Genomic DNA, 24,159 nt, shown 5'->3' on the forward strand with positions numbered 1-24,159 from the left:
GCTATAATGACAATCTTTAAACACTACCTGGTTTTTATGTAGCCAGAAATATGAAAAGCTTATTAGTATTTCTCTTCAGTGGATATAATGAATTAAGTATGGCAGACAGAGGACACACAATTTAAAAGGGAAGTTAAAACGTCATTTAATTTTTTTTCTATCTAAAGCCTTCATTTTCAGGGTGCCTGGGTGGCTCAGTCAGTTAAGCGTCTGCCTTTGGCTCAGGTCAAGATCCCGGGGTCCTAGGATCGAGCCCTACATCGGGCTCTCTACTCATCGGGAGTACCATCTCCCTCTGTTCCTCTCTGCCCTGCTTGTGCTCTCTCTCTCTCTCAAATAAATAAATAAAACCTTTAAAAAAAATAAAGCCTTCATTTTCCTATTTCCTTGCAAACAAATGAACAAAAACACTTTTCTTATTTTCATACATTAAGAAAAAGAATAAAATTTCTATCTATTAGAACACCTTTTTTGAACTCCATATAGATTCTGATTATCAACTACTAAAAAGTCTGCTGCATATGACCAAGCACCCAAAATTCACATACAGCCTTTCCCACTGAAAGGAACCAGAGCTCCTTGAAGAAACAGCTGCTGCAGGACTGGGACAGAAAATGTACAAGTCTAGACATCTTGCCATATCAAAAAGCAAGGACGGTATAAAAAATCTTCAGAAGTCAACTTGAAGAGGCTCCTCCCACTAGTCAAGAACAGGACAATATGAAGCATCAATTTTAAAAAATCACTGCAATGGACTCATATCTATTAAATACCTTAAAAACACGTAAGTCCATAATGACACGTTTTTTAAAAATACCGTTGTTCTCCTTTGGACCATCGATGCTAGGAATCATGTTATTATTACCAAAACTGGTAAGAAAAGGGAAAGAATCAAGCATTTAACCTGCCTTTCCTGAATGAAGCGTACCTCAGATTGACCACAGAATTGATATGGGAAAGTTTCTCTAGCTAATTAAGAGAGAGAAATGACAAAATTAGAATGCCACCATTTTGCAACATAAATTAACATAGCTAGGCATTGCTCTTCAATACCTGTTAACATCACAGTAATATGAGACAACTGCTCTTATGTGCCTCCTGACAGAAGTAAACACCACTTCTTATGAAGTATTCTTGCCAAACAAAAAGAACCTGAACTAGATCAAGCCTCTAGATTCAACTACCAGTTTACACGAAATACAAGATAGAAGAACATGTTAAACACACCATGGGGATGCAATTAGCAAAATCTAGAAGGTGAGAAACTATACGACAGATGGCCAAGTGTGTTTTTAAGATAACTTAAGAAGAAAAAGAAGAGAGGAGACCCTACAGATAAAAAGAGACTTGGGAAACATACTAACCAAACGGTAAGTTGGTACTTGTTTGGACCCTGATACAAACAAATCAACTTTATAAAATCAGGGGAAATTTGAATATTGATTTTTTTGGTGTGATATTAAAGAGTTATTAAGTTTTTAGATATAATAACTATGTTTTTTTTAAGAGTCCTTATCTTTTAGAGATACACACCAGAATATTTATGAATGAAGTATGCGTGAGAGGCTGCAGTCATCTAAAGGTCTGTCTAGGGCTGAAGGGTCTCCTTCCACAGGGCTCCCTCCCATGGTGGGTGTTAGCTGGAGGCCTCAGTTCCTCTCCAGATGAACCTTCCACAGGCTACTTCAATATCCTCACAGTACAACAGGCTGCCTTCTCATAGTGAGTGGCCTAAGAGAGCAAGGCAGAAGCTGCAACCTAGCACCGGAAATCATGTACCATCGTTGCCTCAATATCCCATTGGTTACACAGGTCAACCTATTCCACACGAGAGAGATGGCACAAAGGCATGAATAGGAGGAGGTGAGGATCATCAGGGCCATCTTAGAGGCTGCCTACCACATCATGGCACTTAAGCTCCTGACTGTGACTTTCAAAACCCTTCATTATCTGGCTCCTACTGCACTCCAATCTCATTTCATTTTCTTCTTTCTTGGTCCAATAAGCTCCACTTCACAGGCCTCCTTTCTGTTTCTCAAAGGTGAGGGGTTTGTCTGTATCAGCTGCTCCCTCAGCCTGGATTATTTCCTCCACTCACCATCTTACCATTCAGATCTAACCATAATATCACCCCCTCAGAGAGGCCTGTCCTGGCCACCCAGTCTGAAGGAGCTGTCTATCCCTTTTCTGTCTCAGAACCCAATTTTAATTCTTTGTACAACACTTATCACTATCTGATATTTTAGCACATCTGGCTCAGTGTTAAACTGTCCAGCACAATGAGTCATCATACTCAACATAACTTCAACATCCAAACGGGCGATCTAGCCAACCCCGCTGGCCTCTTTGTTCTGTACACTGCTCAGCTCCAAGGACTTTTTCTTCACTCTGCCTCAACCACACACTCCCACTGTCAAACCAAACTCAATCCCTCTTGCATCTAATCCAAACTCAATCCACAGTTTGATCCTTTTAGTTCACTTGCTTGAGTGCCCCATGAAAACAACTTTTCATTTGCCGTGAGACCTTCAATCCCTTGACCCCATCTTCCCTCTCCAGATTCCACTTTTCTTTTTATCTAGCTTAGATTTCATACTTAAAGTTATAATCACTTCCTTGCTAGAACCCTCAACTTTCTTCCAAGGTCTCTTTCTTTCAAACTCCATAATTCCAGAACTCAAGAAACTGCCCTCTCCGTACCAAAAATATTGATGAAAAAGCATTCAACTAGGCAGATTACTTTCCCCATAAATTAAAGGTCACTAAATGGGCACTCAGTCTTAACTAGTAATCCCACTAGATTTCACTGGTAAACTGGCTTTCTAATTCTTCTCCTCCTCAAGAAGGCTCTTACTCATTTTTCCCTCCTCTACAGCCTTCACGCCCCTTTTAGCTAGTGTGCTTGATTCTTCATTAAAAACTACAAAACCCTAAACTAAACCTAGAAATCTTGTCATCTTTTCATGAGCAGCTGCAAACCTACCTGAATCTGCACCCATTCTCCCTTCTTTTCCTTGTTTCAACAGAAGTGACCGACCGTCTCCTGTTGAAGAACAATCCCTCCACTTAGGCGCCAATCCCATCCCTTCTTCCCTATTTATAAACTCCAATCTTATAATTATCCCCTCTTTTTCCTCCATCAACCATCACACACTTTTTCCTGAATCATTCCCATCTGTGTATATTTACGCTCTAGTATGACCTCTCTTAGGAAACAAACAAAAATTCTCCTTTGACCCCTAGATCCCCCTTTGGGTATTACTCCATTTCTCTACTCCCTTCACAGCGAAATTTTGTTAAAGTGATTTTTTAAAAAATGCTATCTGCACTTTCTTACCTCCTGTGCATGCTTCTATTCAATCCATTCCAATATGATTCTGCCTCCATCACCGCAACATCCATTCTGCCAATCCAGTAACTAGTTTATGCCCTCAGCCCACTGGGCCTCCCAGCATTGTTCCCGCCTTCTTTGGAATAATCTCTTGATCTCATTCAACCAGTGATTACTAAACTCTAGCCCCGGCCAGGTACTATTTTAGGCACAGGCTGCGGATATCGGGCTTCTATGACCCCTCACTTTGCTGGTTTCCTTTCTATGTTTTTCACTCCTCTTACCTCTCATCTTCATCCTCCTCTGACCTAGTCTCTAAATGTTAAGTAATTCAGAACTTAATACCAACCAAGCCTCCTTTTCTTTACTCTCTCCTTAAATGACATCATCCATTTCCATGGTTTTAATTATTATCCTTATAGTGAAAACATCCAACTTTTTATCTGTAGCCTGGAACTGTCCTTGGAACTCTGGTTCTCCTGTGTTCAATGACTTAACTGACATTTCCACTTGGACGCCTCAAAGCATCTCAAACTTAATGTAATCAAATTTTAACTCTTGACTTTCCTTTCAAAACATTCTTGCCGTAGTAAATCTCAGAAAATAACACAAGATACAGCTCTCAAGCCATTAATCTGGATTCCTATCTCGCCCTCCTCTATCCCTTCTAATCCACCAGCAAGCTCCGGAGCCCGTCTCAAAAATATATCTCAAATGTGTTCGTTTTTCTCTACTTCTCTTGCTATTATTATCTCTCACCTAAACTCCTGCAGTAGCTTTCCAACTGGCCTCTCTGCTCCCATCTTTGTCTCCCTCTGATCCTTCTGATATGCACCTTTAAAAAAACAGAAAATGAAATCAGCCTATTCCCTGCTTGTAAGTCTTCAACAGCACTGCGCTGTAAGAGGAATAAAATCTGGACTCTTTCTCTTGGTCTTCAAGATCATTAAGTGATACGGTCTCTGCTTATCTGCCCTCCAATGTCTCTCTGCAATCTTCCTCACTCGAATACAGCCACACTGACCTTTCCGTGTCTTGATATGCTAAGACTCGCTCTCCTGTGGCATGCTCCATGCTACTCCCTCCTTTGAAAACACCCTCCACTCTGGCTGGCTCCTTCTCTATCTCCAGTCTCAGCTTAAATGTCAACTCCCCAGACCATCCATGATGGTCCTTCCTGAAACGCAGCCTTTATTCATTTTCTTCACAGCACATAACATTTTATAATTACTTATTCATTTAATTAAACACGTACTTTGAAAATGTACAAACATAAACAAAAGTATGGCAAACAGTAATGAGCCTACAGATTTTAGTATTTTTGTTTTTTTAACTGCTTCCCTTGCTATACTATAAGCTCCAATGGATAGAGATTGTATCTTTTTCTCTTTTTCATCCTGGGCCTTGCAGAGTGCCTAGTTCACAGAACACATTTTTTTTGTTTTGAATGAGAGGGAAAGTTGAAGATGACACTAAAGACACCAATGGCACCACCAAGAAAAGCAAAACGAGGAGGGGAGAGTTTTGAGGACAGCTGGTAATTTATTCATCAGTCTACTCCCTGCCAGGCTCTGGGCTAGGTGTTGGGTTTCAGAGATAAATAAGAGAAAGTCTTATACAAAGTCTAGCAGAGACAGATATAATAACAAGTAGTATTTATTCAGGGCCACCCATGTTCTGGATATAAGGCGAAGCATTTCAGATTCATTGTCTTATTTAGTCCTACGACAGCCGCATGAAGAAGGGATTATTATTATCCCATCTTGCACCTAAGGAAATAGGCTTATAAAGGTTAAATCATTGGTAACAGGATACGAGCTGGTAAAGTGGTAAAGTAAGGTTTAGAACTTAGGCTATTCAGTCGTAAAGCCAAGTCACTAAATAGCACTGTACTTCCAGATGTGCACTATCCTCTATAGCACTAGGAAAAATGTTCCAACAGAGACATGCACAAGGTGCAATGGGAGGAAGTAGAGAACTCTGAGGAGGAGAAAGGGCTAAAAGCCTCCTTCAGAGGTGACATGAAACAGAGTCTGAAAGTTTAAGCAGGAAACTGCTAGGCAATGCAGTCCGAGGAAACAGTACGCACAAAAAAAGTATGCAGGCACTTGAAGGTGCACTGTGTACCTAGGATGCTTCCAAGGATTCCTTTGTTTTATTTTTTACAACTGAGCGTAATGAGTACCACCATCGTGCTAGGAGCTGTGGACGTGAAACAGAAGATGAAATACTACGAGAAAGTTATGCATAAAGCACTATGAAAGCATAAAGGAGGAAGGTTTCTTGCAGCCTAGGGGGAATCTGGGAAGGCTTCACAGAAGAGGAACTGACACTGGGCATTAGGAGAAGAGGGCAGGCAAAGAGAGGGACTTGCACAAGGCATGCTCATTTGATGAGGCAAGGAACACTTGAGGAACTGTGAGAACTGAATATGGCCAGATGTGGAGGGAGAGGACTATGGGTCAGTGGCAAGAGATGAGGCTGGCAGCTAGGCACAGATGTGATCTTCAACATCACTGCTGATTATTACAGGATTAGAAAACAAAAATGCCTCAAAGCCACAGTTATTTAAACAGCATGGTCCTCACACAGGAATATATAACCCAGAAAAAGATCTATGCATTTGAACATTGGGATCTGGTATAGAAAAAAGGTGGCATGTCAGATCAGTAAAGAACAGACGTATGATTTAATAAATGCCGCGAGGACAACTGGTTATCCACTTGGAAAAAAAAATCAAATTGGACCCCCTCTTTCATATCATGTAAGGAAATAAAATTCATTTAGATTTGGGATTAAATATAAATAACAGAACCATAAAAATCCTCTTATAACAAAATAGTATTTTATGAAACAATATAAATTGTATAAGAATTTTTCAGTTCAAACAAGAGACTTCAAAGGAATTTTGTTCTTTTTGTTTTTAAAGGAATTTTGTTCTAATGGCAGACTAATGTGACTTGCTTACCAACATGACAGTTACCAAGTTCACTTTGTTGGAAAAGATTTTTTTTCCTTTTTTTTTTTTTTAAGATTTATTTACTTATTTTAGAGAGAGAGAGAGAGAGCATAAGCAGGAGGGGCAGGAAGAGGGAGAGAGAATCCTAAGCAGACTCCACACTGATTTGGAGCTTGATCCCATGACCCAGAGACCATGACCAGAGCCAAAACCAAGAGTTGGGTGCTTAACCGAATGCCCCACCCAAGCACCCCCTACACCTTTCTGCTAGTCAGAACTACATGGGGGAGCTTTGTAAAACCTCCCAGAAGCAAACCTGAGCTTCTAGGCTAAGGGAAAGGCTTAAACGAGAGAACTTTCTTTAATAGAAGTTTTAACTAAGAAAAAAAAAATACACATTGATTTTCAATAGCAATTAATTGTTGGAAAGGAATTTCCGTGGTCTAACCTCTTGATTGGGTTCAATAAGGCCAAGAATTGAGACTGTTTAATATTTCACTTTGCACTCAAAGACATATGTGCTCAGCACAAATTCTGAACAACTAACTACTAGGCAGACTGGGAAGAGCACTTAATTTGGAGGTGGAAGACAGGGGTTCCAGAAATTACCACATAGTGGGCTAGCTGTGGGTGCTAAACTACTCACTTGGCTACTTAACTTCTCTGAAATGCAACCTGATCACCTGTAGACTGAAAATTATAATAATCCTAGACTCCTCTCCCACAGGGAGGCTGCAGTGGGAATTGAATGGGATCATCTTCCTCTATAAACCACTCAATAAATATTTGTGGGATGACTGAATGAATACACCATATACAATAAGTGTTTCACACATCTATAAATATATATGAACACTACAAAAAATCCCACCAACTCTTAGTTATAATAACCACTGGAACTACATGATATAGATTTGTATCTAGATGCCTGTAGTCCACACTCTGTAGGCTTCTAAAATACACATCAGGATGTAAGGAGTCCCAGGGAAAGGCTGTCCTACTCCTTTTACTTTCCACCTCTCCTCTTTTCCACCTCTTTCCTCACCTTGTCCTTGCCTTCAGGAACAAACAGAAAGCAAAGGGCTGGTTTTCTCTGCATGACTCAAGTCAATGAAAGGGTCTCCTCTTTCCAAATGTCTCAAAGGCCACATTTTATTTTATTTTAAAGTTTATTTATTTATTTATTTAAGTAATCTTTACATCCAACATGGGGGCTCAACTCACGACCCCCAACATCAAGAGTCACACACTCCTCCAACTGAGCCAGACAGGCTCCCCGAAGGCCACATTTTATTTTATTTTATTTTATTTTTTAAGATTTTATTTATTTATTTGACAGAGAGAGCACAAGCAGGGTGAGTGGCAGGCAGAGGCAGAAGCAGGCTACCCGCAGAGCAGGGGGAGCCCGATGCGGGACTCGATCCCAGGACCCTGGGATCATGACCTGAGCCGAAGGCAGTCGCTTAACCAACTGAGCCACCCAGGCGCCCGAAGGCCACATTTTAAATATAAAGGTATTTACCTTTCTTCTTGAAACATGGTGGTAGAATTTTACCACCATAAATTCAAAATTTCACTTCTTTGAATAAGCACTTTTTTGGTAAGCAACCTTTAATCTCCCAAGTGGATATGCCCTCTACAGACTCTCTACCTCCATAATATTTTGTGGAGCACTTACCACAGTCACCCTTTGTTATAAATGTCAGTATATGTCTAAGCTCCTCATGACCTCACAAGTGCCAGTGGACTGTCTTTGAGTGCTTGTGGGGCTGAGCACAATATGATAAATATTCAACAAAAAATTCAGGTTAAAGGGGTGCCTGGGTGGCTCAGTCAGTTAGGCATCCGACTCTTGGTTTTGGCTCAGGACATGATCTCAGGGTCATGAGACCGAGCCCCACATGGGGGCTCTGTGCTCAGTGGGGAGTCTGCTTCTTTCCCTCTCACTATGCCCCTCCCCATTCTCTTTCTCTCAAATAAATAAATCTTTAAAAAAAAAATTCAGTGTATGAATGGATGATGACACACTAGAAATTCAGCATCACCTTAGGAGGTTGAAGCCTGAGTCAAAATCATTGGGATGGCAGAAACTGAGAAAATATATAATTTCACCTCAATTCATGTATATTTTATAAGCATCTACTATATGCCTGATACAGCCCAAGGTGTGCCATGATGAGTAAGACCCAGTCTCTATCCTTTTTTTTAAAGATTTTATTTATTTGAGAGAGAGAGTGCACGAGACGGGGTAGGATCAGAGGGAGAAGCAGACTCCCCACTGAGCAGGGAGTCCGATGCGGGACTTGATCCCAGGACTCCAGAATCATGACCTGAGCCAAAGGCAGTCGCTCAACCAACCGAGCCACCCAGGCGCCTGACCCAGTCTCTATCCTTAAGGAGTTTAGAATCCTATTAACACTCAATCATTTTTTTTATTAACATATAATGTATTGTTTCAGGGGTACAGGTCTGTGATTTTTTTTATTAACATATAATGTATTGTTTCAGGGGTACAGTCTTACATAATTCACAGTGCTCACCATAGCATATACCCTCCCCAATGTCCATCACCCAGCCACCCCATCCCTCCCAGCCCCCTCCACTCCAGCAACCCTCAGTTTGTTTCCTATGATTAAGAGTCTCTTATGGTTTGTCTCCCTCTCTGGTTTCGTCTTCTTTCATTTTTTCCCTTCCTTCCCCTATGATCCTCTGTCTTATTTCTCAAATTCCTCGTATCAGTGAGATCATATGACAATTGTCTTTCTCTGTCAATCGTATTTTTTATTTTGATATAATTTCAGACTTACAGAAGGAGTTACAAAGATAGCATAGAGAGTTCTCATATCACCCTCCCCCAGCTTTCCCTAATATTAACACCTTCCATAACCATGGTACAATCAGTAAAACTAGGAAATTAGTATTGCTACAATACATGAACTACAGGCTTTACTCTGACTTTATCACTTTTTGCAAGTTTTGTCCTTTTTGTGTTCCACAACCACTCGTTACACTTAGTTGTCACATCTCTGTCTCCTCTAATTACATTTTTAATAACTAATTTTTTCCTGTTTATAGTAACATGTTTTCTGCAAGTGAAAAAAAAAAAGGAGGAAGAAAAAATCTCTGATAATCCCCTATGAAAAAATAAGCACTGCTAACATCTATGATTGACTGGTCTTTTTTCCATGTATATATGTATATACACATTTTACTTTCTTAAAACCAGGAATCTAAATATAGTCTTTTGTGTCCTTTTTTCTCTTATTATTTTTAAAATATTTACACATCTTTAAAATTTTTTATTTTATTTTATTATGTTATGTTAGTCACCATACAATACATCATTAGTTTTTGATGTGATGATCCACGATCCATTGTTTTTGTATAACACCCAGTGCTCCATGCAGTAGGTGCCCTCCTTAATACCCATCACCAGGCTAACCCATCCCCCCACCCCCCTCCCCTCTAAAACCCTGTTTGTTTCTCAGAGTCCATAGTCTTTCATGGTTCATCTCTCCCTCCAATTCCCCATCCTTCATTTTTCCCTTCCTTCTCCTAATGTCCTCCATGCTATTCCTTATGTTCCACAAATAAGTGAAACCATATAATTGACTTTCTCTGCTTGACTTATTTCACTTGGCATAATCTCCTCCAGTCCCACCCATGTTGATGTAAAAGTTGGGTATTCATCCTTTCTGATGGCTGAGTAATATTCCATTGTATATATGGACCACATCTTCTTTATCCATTCATCTGTTGAAGGGCATCTCAGCTCTTTCCAGAGTTTGGCTATTGCGGACACTGCTGCTATGAACACTGGGTGCATATGGCCCTTCTTTTCACTACATCTGTGTCTTTGGGGTAAATACCCAGGAGTGTAATTGCTGCGTCATAGGGTAGCTCTGTTTTTAATTTTTTGAGGAACCTCCACACTGTTTTCCAAAGTGGCAGTACCAACTTGCATTCCCACCAACAGTGCAAGAGGGTTCCCCTTTCTCCACAACCTCTCCAACATTTGTTTTCTTCCCCTGTCCATTTTTGCCATTCTAACTTGTGTAAGGTGGTATCTCAATGTGGTTTTGATTTGAATTTCCCTGATGGTTAATGATGATGAATATTTTTTCATGTGTCTGTTAGCCATTTGTATGTCTTCTTCAGAGAAGTGTCTTTTCATGTCTTCTGCCCATTTTTTGACTTATTTGGGTTTTTTTGGGTGTTGAGTTTGAGAAGTTCTTTATAGATCTTGGATACCAGCCCTTTATCTGTAGTGTCATTTGCAAATATCTTCTCCCATTCTGTGGGTTGCCTCTTTGTTTTGTTGACTGTTTCCTTTGCTGTGCAGAAGCTTTTTATCTTGATGAAGTCCCAAAAGTTCATTTTTGCTTTTGTTTCACTAGCTTTTGGAGATGTATCTTGAAAGAAGTTGCTGTGGTCAATGTCAAAGAGGTTACTGCCTGTGTTCTCCTCTAATTATTTTAAAACATGATTTTAATGATAGCTTAGATTCCACTGATACAATGAATCATAATTTAACCATTTCCCTATTATTGGATAAGTAAGTTGCTTTCCATTTTATACTATTATAAATAACAGTGCAGTGAATATCCTTGAATATGAAAACACTGTAACATACAATGTGATGGATAAGCACAGAATATTAATGATGCAGTCAGCAGAAACACCTAACCTAGCTTTGAGGAGCAGAAAATCAGAAACACTTGTTGGAGGACACATATCTGAGATGGGTTCTGAAGAATAAATGTACTCCCTCATTCATTAGTATTCAACCAAACAACATTTACTGAGTGCTACTTACACTCAATTATTATACTGGGATCCAGGGATACAAAAGGGACTAAGGCTCTGCAAGGGAAGTTCACTGTCTAATCAGAGAGGCAGACACTTAAATAGAAAAACCACAACAAGATAAATGCTATTATCACAGTGCTGTGTATGAACAAAGTGCTCTGGGAGCACAGAGAATACATTTAAAGAATCAACTGTAAAAGTAAAAGGAGTTATATCAAGGTTGATAATAACATATGAGAGAGATTTTAGTGAAGTATGATTTTAATATGTATCAACAGTATGAAGGAGTTCCTTAAGACAGGTAAATTATTTTTTTTTTTAAGATTTTATTTATTTATTTGTCAGAGAGAGAGAGCACAAGCCGGGGGAACGGCAGGCAGAGGGACAAGCAGGCTCCCTGCTGAGCCGGGAGCCCGATGTGTGTCTCCATCCCAGGACCACGGGACCATGACCGGAGCCGAAGGCAGATGCTTAACTGACTGAGCCACCCAGGCGCCCCTAGACAGGTAAATTATTAACAGGGAATGCTAAGCATTCAGATGGAGAGAAGTAATAGTTCTATTATATTCTATACTGGTAAAACTAGGGCTAGAACACCATGTTCATTTCTGAGAACTCTATTTTTTAATCAATTTTATTGAGATATGTCCACAATGAAATGTACCCACTGAAGTGTACAGTCTGATAAAATTTGATGAATTTATACACCCATTTAACCACTACCACCATCAAGATACAGAACACTTCCAATCATCCCCCAAATTCCTTTGAGCTTCATTTAATCCCCTTCACCCCACATCTAGCCCCAAAGCAACCACTGATTTGCCTCTGTCACTACAGACTTGTATTTTTTAGAGTTTCACATAAATGGAATCATATCATACTTTCTTGGCTTCTGGCTTCTTTCAACCCAGCATGGTTTTAGAGTCAGCCGTGTTGGTATGTGTATAAGTAGTCCATTCCTTTCTATTGTCTGAGTGTTGTATTAATAAGACCATGGATAAACTGAGTTAAGAGAAAAGAGACTAGGCCATGAGGTGAACAGAAGCCAGGTTCTATGAGAAATCATTGAAAATATCTGGTTAACACTGAAAGGGAGAGCATGTGAAGAACCTTAATGTGGAGAACAGGCTTGACCAAAACTAATGAGTGCCTACAGCGGCAGAGGTATTTAAATGAAGTAATATCACTGACAAAGATGCTGCTGAAGGGATTCCAACTTCAGCAAGAGTCTGGACTTGATATACTTAGTGCTTCTTCCAACCCTGAAGGGCTAGGATTCTATAATTCTCATGAATGAGAAAAACATTATGCCATTACTAACCACTAAAATCTTAGCATGAATTTTTTTTTAAACCAAATTAGCTATTCTGTCAGTCCTAGAGCTAGTATAGCATATAGCTTCAAATGTTTTGGGATGGGGAGGGGGTAAGTCTTTAAAATCAGACAGATTCTCCATTCTGCCACTTACTGTGTGTCCAGGACTTAACCTCTCTATGCCAAAGTTTCTTCATTTGAAAACTGACATAATGGTGGATATGCTTATCCCAAACCAAAAGCTGAATAAATCTTGTTGTTAGCAAGACCCTAGAGATTGATAGAGAATATATGAGTTTTGAACAAGTGGAGGCCTAGGAAAGTCCAAGATACTAAGGCACTGTCTAGAACAGGGGTGGTAAACTATGACCCACAGGCCAAATCTGGCCATGGCCTGGTTTTGTGTGGCCATTAGCCAAGGATGGTTTCACATATTTAAAAGGTTGTAAAAGAAAACAAAGAATAATTTGTGACATAGACCTTATGTGACCCAAAAAGCCTAAACTACTAACTATCTGGACCTTTGCAAAAAAAGTTAGCTAAACCCAGGTCTAGAGCAGACAGGGCTCAATGTGGCTGGTAGTGAGTTATATGGCTTTAAAGAGACAAACATAAAGACTGTCCATCTGGTGACAGGAGTACAGAAAGAAGAATTCCTCAAACATCTGTAGCCTTGGGTTTCTTACCTATAAATTGAAGGTAAAAACAGTACCTCTCAACTTCTGCTCAGGCCATGATTAAGCAATTAATACCAGACTTGCCCTCCCATTATAAACAACTAGAAAATTGTGCAAAATAGGGATGCCTAGGTGGCTCAGTTGGTTAAACGTCTGCCTTCGGCTCAGATCATAATCCCAGGGTCCTGGGATCAAGTCCCACATTGGGCTCTCTCTCTTTCTCTCTCTCACACACACACACATAAATAAATAAAATATTTTAAAAAAAGATAAGAAAATTGTGCAAAATATATGAAACAACTGTTTTAGGCATTGAACAACAGCACTGTGATGCCTGAGAGAAGGGAACCAAAGATGAGTCCTATGAAGGCTCTGGCTCTCTGCTCGGAGGTACTTTCTACACTGTGGCTCTGGGAAAAAGACCATAAGCAGAGCCCAGTGAGCTAAACAGGTTGAGGTGACAGAATTCAGGGTTTAGGGAGCCTGAGAAGGCTGGAATCTGTCAAGGCAGAGTACATATAGAAACAGCTCCAAAATTCTGTGTCAGGGTCTCCTTGAGTCTTTTGCTATACCAACCTGTTGGGTAGAATTCTACAAGGCTAGGCAAAGCCAAACTGTTGGGGGAAAAAAAACAACTAGGTGGCTTGAAACTGAACAATTCCCAGAGTTGATAACCGGATGGGAGACATTTGAGCTCCTACCAGCCAGAGTGGAGACTTCAAGGAATACTCCAGGCATTCAGCAGAGACCCTAGATGGGTCAGGTCTTATTAGAGGGCTAAATGCAGAAGCTTAAAATAAAGGCAATTTTAGATCCACCCTAAGAGTTTAAAAACTAGCCTAGAAAAAAATCAGTCTAACCCACAAGTGCTTGCCAAAACAAAACTCAACCCTCTTTAGACAACAAAATCAAGATACCTAATGATGCAACATTCACAACATACAGCATTCAACAAAAAATTACTATATATACAAAGAGGCAGGAAAATGTAACCCACAATTAAAAGAAAAAATATTAGTCTATAGAAAGACTCAAAAATGGTGAAAATTGGGGTGCCTGAGTGGCTCAGTTGGCTAGGTATCTGCCTTCAGCTCGGATAATGATCTCAGGGTCCTGGGATCAAGCCCCACGCTGGGGGGGAGTCTGCTTCTCTCTCTCTCACAAATAAATAAAATCTTTAAAAAAATAAAACAAAATCTTTAAAAAATGGTGAAAATTATAGAATCAGCAGATAATGATTTTAAAACATTATAAAATGTTTAAAATTTAAAGAAAAGCATCAAAATGAGAAAAAAAAGAAAGATATGAAAAACAAACACAAGTTCTAGAGAAGAAAAACACAGTAACTGAAATGAAATGAAAACTTCACTGGCTAAACCTAACAGCACAATAGACACTATAGGAAAGATTTTTATTTTTAAAATAAAAAAAGGCAAAGTCTCAGTGACCTAAAATATCAAGCAGACCCCAAAATGTATGTTGTCGGGGGGGGGGGGGATACTTAAGAAATAATGGCTAAAACTTTCCCAAATTTGTTGAAATGTCTAAGCCCACAGATCCAAGAACTCCAAGAAAACCACCCAAGGGACACTGTCATCATCAAATTGCTGAAAACCAGTGAGAGAAGATCATATAAAGCAGCCAGAGAAAAAAGGCAAGCTAGACACAGGTGAACAGTGTTAAGAAGAACATCTGACTTTCCATTAGAAACAATACAAGATAGATAATAGAAAAGCATCTTAAAATGCAGAAAAACAGAAACTGTCCATCTAAAATTTGAGAGCCAGCAAAAATACCCTTCAAAAATGAAGGAGAAATTGAGATTTTTCAACAAACAAAATATGAGAGAATTCATTGCCAGCAGATCTTTTCTTTAGCTTTTAGGCTAAAGAAAAAACAATACATATGGGAATTTAGATATAAACAAAGGCATTAATAAGGGCAGCAGAAATGGCAAATATGTGGGTAAATGTAGAAGACTTTTTTCATTAAAAGCAAAAATAGTAACATGAACTATGGGGTTTATTATATATGCAGAAGTAAAAGTTATGACAATAGCCCAAAGACTGAGGAAAATGAAAGTATACTCCATAAAGTTTTTACACTGTAAATAAAACAGCGTATTATTTTAAGGTGATAGTATTAAAGATGCATATTTTATTTATTTTTTTAATATTTATTTTATTTTATTTATTTGTCGAGAGAGAGAGCACAAGCAGGGGGAGCAGCAGGCAGAGGGAGAAGCAGACTCCCTCCTGAGCAAGGAGCCTGATGCAGAACTCGATTCCAGAACCCCTGGATTATGACCTGAGCTAAAGGCAGACGCTTAACTGAACCGCCCAGGCATCCCAAAGAGGCATATTTCAAACCCTAGAGTGTAAAAATAAAACAAAGATTTAAAATAGCAAATAGGCCAGGAGAGGAAACAGAATAATAAAAGAGTAAAAAAAAATAAGCTAGGAAAAAAGGAAAGAATAAACATAAAACAGATGAGATAAAGAGAAAACAAATAGCAAATTGGCAGACTTAAACCCAACCATATTAAAAATAAATGTAAATGGCTTAAATATTTCAATTAAAAAACAAAGATGGTAACACTGGATTAAAACAACAACAACAACATACGACCTATCTGCTATTTAAAAGAACCTCATTTAAGAAAAAAAGACATAGGGGCACCTGGGTGGCTCAGTTAAGCGTCTGACTCTTGATCTCAGCTCAGGTCTTGATCTCAGAGTCATGAGTTCAAGCCCCACATTGGACTCCATGCTGGGTATGCAGCTTACTTAAAAAAAAAAAAAAAAAAAGACATACATAGGTTAAAAATTAAAGGATGGGGGGCACCTGGGTGGCTCAGTTGGTTAAGCATCTGCCTTCGGTCAGGTCATGATCCCAGGGGGTCCTGGGATTGAGCCCCACATAGGGCTCCCTGCTCAGCAGGGAGTCTGCTTGTCCCTCTCCGTCTGCCCCTCCCACACCCATCCTCCACCCCCCGCTTGTGTGCTCTCTCTCTCAAATAAATAATAAATAAAATCTTTTTAAAAAATTAAAGGATAGAAAAATATATACCATGCAAACACTAACCAGAAGAAAGCTGGAGTGACCATGTTAAATGGAAACAGACTCACTTAATGTAGACTTCAAGACAAGGAATATTACCATGGAGAAAAGGAGGCATTTTATAATTATAAAGGACTCAATTCACCAAGAAGGCATAACAATCTTAAATGTGTACATACCTAATTACAGAGGTTCAAAATACATGAAGTAAAAATGAACCAAACTGAAAGGGGAAATAGACAAATCCACAATTATAGTTGGAAACATTAACACGCCTCTCTGAAATTAATAAGTAGAAATAAAATCAGTAAAGACATAAATAAGACTTAAATGACACTATCAACCAACTTGACTTAATTGACATTGACACTATACCCAAGGACAACAGAACACACATTCATTTTTTTTTAAAGATTTTATTTATTTATTTGACAGAGAGAGACAAAGCGAGAGAAGGAACACAAGCAGGGGAGTGGGAGAGGGAGAAGCAGGCTTCCCGCTGAGTAGGGAGTCTGATGTGGGGCTCGATCCCAGGATCCCAGGATCATGACCTGAGCCGAAGGCAGACGCTTACCGACTGAGCCACCCAGGCGCCCCCACACATTCCTTTCAGATATACACAGAACAATCATAACAAGTCTCAATAGATCTCAAAATACTGAAACCACATAATATGTGTCCTAGAAACACAAGAGAATTTTTAAGTAGAAATTAGTAACAAAAAAATCTGGAAAATCCAGAAATATTTGGACATTAAGAAATAAATTTATATGTAACACATGGTTTAAAGAAGATATCACAAACCAAATTAGAAAATATTTTGAAAATAACATATTAAAATGAGTGAGACATAGAGGGAAATTTATAGCATTAAATGCTTCTATTATGAAACAAAAAGGGTTTGGGGTGCCCAGGCGGCACAGTTGATTAAGCAGCCAACTCTTAGTTTCAGCTCAGATCCTGATCTCGGGGTCCTGGGATCCAGCCCGACGTTGGGTTCTGAACACAGCACAGAATCTGCTTCAGATTCTCTCTCCCTCTCCCTCTGCCCCTCCCACTTGTGTGTGCATGCTCTCTAAAATAAATAAATAAATACATACATACATACATACTTTTTTAAAAGTGGGGTCACCTGGGTGGCTCAGTCAGTTAAGCGGCTGCCTTTGGGTCAGGTCATGATCCCAGGGTCCTGGAATCCAGCCCCAAGTCAGGCTCCCAGCTCAGTGGTGAGTCTGCGTCTCCCTCTCACTCTGCCCCTCTCCCCACTCGTGCTCTCTATCTCTCTCTCAATAAATAAAATATTAAAAGAAAAAAAAAAAGAAACAAGAAAGGTTTGAAATCAATGACCTAAGTTTCCAACTCTGAGAAGCCAGAAAAAGAAGAACCAATTAAATCCAAAGCAAATATTATGAAACAATAAAGATAAGACTGGAAATCAACAACAGAAAACAAACAGCAAGACAATAGAGAAAATCTATGAAACTCAAAGCTGGTTCTTTGAGAAGATCAATAAAATTGATAAACTTATAGCTAAAGAATAAAAGAAAGAAAACATAAATTACCAGTATCAGAAATTAAGGAAAGGACATTCCACTCCAAATCCTATGGGCATTAATATAATAAAAAAATGTTATAAACAGCTTTATGGCAATACACGAGACAACTCTGATGAAATAGGAAAATTCCTTGAAAGATATAAATTACCAAAATTAATACAAGACAAAATGGAAAATCTGAATAGCTTAATGATACACATACAATTTAGAATCTGCATTAGCTACAAAGCATATTTTTAATATATCAACATCTTTTTTGAAATTCATAATAACAAATTTTCACCATCTTTAAATATACTGGTTTCAAATACTCTAAAGTTTCTCCATATTTAAGTCCTTTATTTACTCTTAAAATATTAGCTTGAATAATTTCCTATCATAGGAGAATTTATATTATTCTTCTAAGTTCTACCTAACTGCCTAAAATAATCAGCTCTACTTTTAAATTTGATATTTTTTATTCTTCAATTTGCTAATCGGCTTTTTACTACTTGAGATTATTTTCTATGCCTGATTTTATAAGCAAACTTTTGCTTATTATTATATGTTGTCCCATTTAATAGTAGTTTTATTTCTACCACATTTTATAGTCAAGTTTCCTTTCATCAACTGGCATTTTTAAATTCATTTACTTTGTAATGTCAAAGGCCTGTGTGTGTTTCCAGCACCTCCAAAATACCACTAAAAGGAAAGAAGCCCTAGATTCTTACATTCCAAAGCTTTGCCATAAAGTCCTTAGAAATCTCTAGCTTTCACAATCCCAGCCACGACAGAGACGCTCCTGTTCAATGTAGTGTTGAATCCTAACAAGGCTCCAGGAGGAGAGGACAAACACAGTGTCCTTGACCTTCACTTAAGAACAACAAAAAGTCGGGCGCCTGGGTGGCTCAGTCGTTAAGCGTCTGCCTTCGGCTCAGGTCATGATCCCAGGGTCCTGGGATCGAGTCCCACATCGGGCTCCCGGCTCGGCAGGAAGCCTGCTTCTCCCTCTCCCACTCCCCCTGCTTATGTTCCTGCTCTCGCTATCTCTCTCTCTGTCAAATAAATAAATAAAAATCTTTAAAAAAAAAGAACAACAAAAAGTCTATACACACTCTGCAAAAACAAGAAATCTGAAAGCTCTAGGCTGGTAAACAGGCAACCTGGAACACTCATGACTACTTATTTCTACTGTCCCACATATATGGTGCCAGGTACAAGGAATGGGAAAAAAACCCAGACCCTATGTGGGGGGGCGCAGCAAGGGTGAGATGGGGTACTGTGGGGGAAGTGCTAGTTAGGGAATCGGGACCAAGCAATTTGAGACTGAATGTCCTTCAGTTGAATACATTTCAGCCAATACTTACTAGGCACACCCTCATTTAAAAAGGTACATCTGACAGCCTCATTATGACTTAGGAAAAGTAGTTCTCAGCTTTTTTTTCTAGCAATCTCTGGACAGTCCCCTGGAATGTCCCAACATTCTCTACTAAGCCAGTTCTTCACACAGTTAGTATTAGTAGTCAATCAGCATTTGTTGAACTAAAGAATAAAAAATCTGGATTCCATATAAAACAAAAATTTACACTTTCCCCAGGAGGACATTCATGTTAAGGTGCATTATGCTCTTATATTTATCCTGACTTTAAAAACATCAGCAATTTCGGGGCGCCTGGGTAGTTCAGTCAGTTAAGCATCTGACTCTTGATTTTGGCTCAGGTCATGATCTCTGGGTTGTGAGACTGAGGCCCAGCATAGAGCCTGCTTAAGATTCTCTCTCCCCTTCTCCCTCTGGGGCGTTCTCTCTCTCTCTCCCCCCCCTCTCTAACAAAACAAAACAACAAAACAACAACAATAGAAAAAAACAAAACGTGTTTAATACGTTAATAAACAATTTCAATAATATTCTTAGGAATAATCACTGGACCACATCTGCATCCCACTGCCCATATGCTTACCTTGAGAACCACTGACTTGGCAAATGAGCTAACACCCCACTTCTTAAAAGCGCTCCTTAAAATTAAGTGTGCACTGTCAAATATTATGTATGATTTTTGACTTTAAAAAAATTTTTTTGCTAAGTAAATCAATAAGTCATTATTTCTGCTTCTGCATATAGGTCATACTCAGATACTCTCAATTTGGAACAATTAGTACTAAAAAATGTGCTTAATTAACATTTCATAATGATGCAGTTTGAACAAACAGCTCTATTTTTGTTTTTAAGATTTTATTTATTTATTTGAGAGAAAGAGCACAAGCAGGTGGAGGGGCAGAGAGGGACAAGCAGACTCCCTGCTGAGCAGGGATCCTGATATGGGGCTCGATCCCAGGACCCTGAGATCATGAAGGGAGCCGAAGGCAAACTGAGCCACACAGGCACCTTGAACAAACAGCTCTAGAAATAAAATTTATACATGCCAGCAAGAAGAGAAAAGGCCATCTCCATAGTTTAATACATAATGAACACAAACTCAGTCCAAGTGAGGTTATAATGCCTAATCGGAATTTCCCAAACTGTCCTCTGGAATGTCTGAACAAAAATAAAATAAAACAAACCAAAAAGGATCCAAACCCCTAGAAAAGCTATAAAACAAGTGGTCAAAAACTGGCTGGGTGAGGAATGCCATACGACAGGAGAAAGCTTCTACTTTTTACTTACACTTTTGTAACGTTGGATTTTTGCGTTACCATAAGCATGGATTTCTTCTAGATTTATTTTTAAAGCTACCACATTAGCTGATAGTAGGAAAGGTCAGTTCAGAGAAAGCTTGCCGCTCCTTACTACATGAGATAGGATATATTTTACATGAAGTACAGCACATTTTATTTTTTATTTATTTAATTTTTTTTAGAGATTTTATTTATTTATTTGACAGAGACACAGCGACAGAAGGAACACAAGCAGGTGGAGTGGGGGAGGGAGAAGCAGGCTTCCCGCGGAGCAGGGAGCCCGATGCGGGGCTCGATCCCAGGACCCTGGGATCATGACCTGAGCTGAAGGCAGACGCTTAACGACTGAGCCATCCAGGCGCCCCAAAGTACAGCACATTTGAAATCCTTTTTCCTTACTATTTATTACCACAAAGCACTTCTGAAAGGAGAATAGGGAAAGGAACCAGGAGATTCTTAACATAAAGCCAGAGAAGTGTAGAGGTGCCACGTGACCGTGACAGCCACCTAAGGGATCAAGCTTTGTGAAGAGGTGTCCTAATTTCTATTAACTGGCCTGTGGAAAACAGATTTAATCTCATATCCTGTAGGAGAAAAAAAAGGAAAGCAGGTTTCATTTTCTGAAGGTAACAAAAGTAACCAAATAATTACAGAAAACTGGTGGTTTTCAGAAGTTTTTGGATTTGGGAATTGTGGCTAAGGGATTACGGACCAGTATTTACTTTCTTAAGTAAATCCAAAAACTTCTGAAAACCACCAGTTTTCTGTAATTCATCTAGAAGAAAAACTTGATCTGAACTTAATTGGCAGCAATATCTGACCTGAACTGACATGAGACTATTTATAGTCTACCCACTAAAGTAAGAACAGCCATCTCTTTGGCTGCCGAAATATTAATGTATTTGACTACGAAGTGCTGCCCCTAACTCTGCAGGGCCATTACGTAATATATGGTAAAAGCATCTTATTAGCTTTCTAAAAATAAAAAAAATTCTGAATTCTAAAATACTGACGGCCCTTACAGTTTCCAATAAAGGACTATGAACCTAAAAACGGCTTTTTATTAAAATGGTCCTGTCAGCCTCCACTGAAATATACAAATTTTCCTGAAAATATTCTTATAATTTGAACTAATTAATTGCTCTTTTCTAAAAACTTACTGCTATTAAAAATATTCTACTTTGAATATCTGTAAACCTATAACTGCATTATTCGAACATTTTTGTACATTTATTTATTTGAGAAAGAGAGAGAGCACACAAGCAAAGAGGAGGGAGGTGCAGAGAGAGAGTGAGAGAGAATTTCGGGCAGACTCCCACTGAGCACGGAACCCAACACAGGCTCCATCTCACGACCTGAGCCGAAACCAAGAATTGGACACTCAACCGACTGTGCCACCCAGGCACCCCAGTTAGAACATTTTATACCACTTCAACATTACTTTAGATCAACCACTCTCTGAAGGCAGCATTAAAATCAGAAGGGTGGTATCATTCTGGCAGGAAGGTGGTAGCAGAACGGGGTAGACAGTAAGTAAAGTTAAAAAAGCAGACCTCTGTCAATATGCTTTTTCTTTCCATGTTTAAAAAACAAAAACAAACGGCATGAGATTTTTTTAACGTACCAAAGAGGAGCACAGATTTTAAAAGTGAACAAGTACCAATTTAAATCAATAAAAGAATCAAAATCAAAATAAAGTCACATAATCCAAGTAGTTATCAAGGAATAGAACACAAAATAAAAGTCAAGTAATAGAACATTTACAAGTAAGTAAAATTATATATTTTTGCCCAGTCATGTATCAATTCTATTATAATATATGACTAAATGACAAATGATAACAAAACTTGCAAAACTCAAAGGTCTCTATTATGGAAAGAAAACTGTAAAGCCAGATTAAAGCAAGAACTAAGTAAGACTTAAGGGGCGCCTGGGTGGCTCAGTTGGTTAAGCGACTGCCTTCGGCTCAGGTCATGATCCTGGAGTCCCGGGATCGAGTCCCGCATCCGGGCTCCCTGCTTGGCAGGGAGCCTGCTTCTGCCTCTGACCCTCCCCCCTCTCATGTGCTCTCTGTCTCTCATTCTCTCTGTCTCAAATAAATAAATAAATAAAATCTTAAAAAAAAAAAAAAGAACTAAGACTTAAGACTATTAAAAACCTATAATTACAGTGCAGAGTAATTTAGAAGATTTTACATGAAAAAAAGGACAGAATCAACATTTTAATAAACATAAATACAGTACTATATTTTAAACCATTGTATCTACATAAAACAAAATTGGTAAAAATTTTTTTAAACTATACACCAATCCTTCCTCCCTCCCCCACTCTCGCACAACTAACAAATGCTAGAAACAATGCAACCAAACAGGAACCTCATTTCACAACTGGCAGACATGAAAGCAGTGAAAACCTCTTTTAATAAATGTGTGAGATACTGAAGAACCCCAAATTATTTCTGTCTAAAGGAAGCTCTCACAAAGTTATACTCAAAAAAAAACCCCCAAAAACAAAAACAAAAACTAAAAACGGAAAAATAACTCAAAACACTCCTTAAAGCAACATTAGTAGCAAAACTGGGCATTGCTATATCCTAGAGAGGAAGGATGAGGCTATCTTTACCACTATTATTTACTAAATCGAGTTTTTACTATCCATCAAATACATACAGCCCTCAGAAATAGTACATATGAGAACATCACTGATATGCAGAATTCTACATTAATTAAAAATTAAAAACTTCAGGGTAAATTAGGATATAAAAAGTCCATGTCATACACAAGAATTTAAATATGAGACTATCAAGGATAAAGAGCAAGCCAAGAGGACACCAAGTAAGTAAGAATAACCAAACTCTCTACTACAAGATTTACTAAAAAAGGACTGTAAAGCTATAAAGTCAGTTACCTAAAAATAGGAAATTAAAGAAAGTCAAAGTTGAAAGTCCAAAATCTAAGAATTTAATCCATTAAGAATATTTTTTAAAAGCCCTTATTTTCTAATGGGAGTTGGGGGTAGGACTAACAGGACCTTCAGGTGCTAGAAAACAAAGACCATGGGAAAAGAATTCTTTCTACTCAGTGATGAAGGTTGCACATAATGTAGCATATATGCCAGGCTAGTAGGTTTTAAGGATAGTCCTTGGTTAATTATGTAACAGATCCAAATTCAAGGCATCTCTTTGAACTAGGTCATTCACGTAATTCCTACCGCTTAAGACAGATACAGGTATGTGCTCATGCTACTGGAATTCAGTATCTTATAGGAATAACTTCAAATTTAAATTATGAAAGTATTAATAATGCTATGCAGGTATCAAAACCCAATTTTACATCCTTTATACCATGCAATGTATTTTGACAGGGTGATCTTAGTTTCCTTACAAATTACTTAACTCTTAGTTAACTACAAGTTAGTTAACTATTCCGATTTAAGGAGCTTCCACAGTTGAGTACAACATAGTGAGACAATGTTCATAAGTATCCAAAAGTCAGTGAGTTTACAATCAAGTGGGAGAGAGTACCACATAAAAACAATTTAAGAAAGCTTAGTAAGAAGTAATTAAGTCCAAGTTGTAAATATAAATGGGTATTAAATATATACCAATCAATATACAGGAACATTCAAAAGGAAATTATTTTTCAAGATAAACACTTCTAAGAAGTTTTACAGGCATTGATCTCAATCAGGTTGTCATCACTGAAAATATTTTGCAACTCCTATTCTGCTTCCAAACCAGTTTACAAATCACACGAGGAAATCTGCCTCATTACTTTGAACTCATTTTGGACCCCAAAT

The sequence above is a fragment of the Neomonachus schauinslandi genome, chromosome 5 (assembly GCF_002201575.2).
Source record: "Neomonachus schauinslandi chromosome 5, ASM220157v2, whole genome shotgun sequence".
NCBI lineage: Eukaryota > Metazoa > Chordata > Mammalia > Carnivora > Phocidae > Neomonachus > Neomonachus schauinslandi.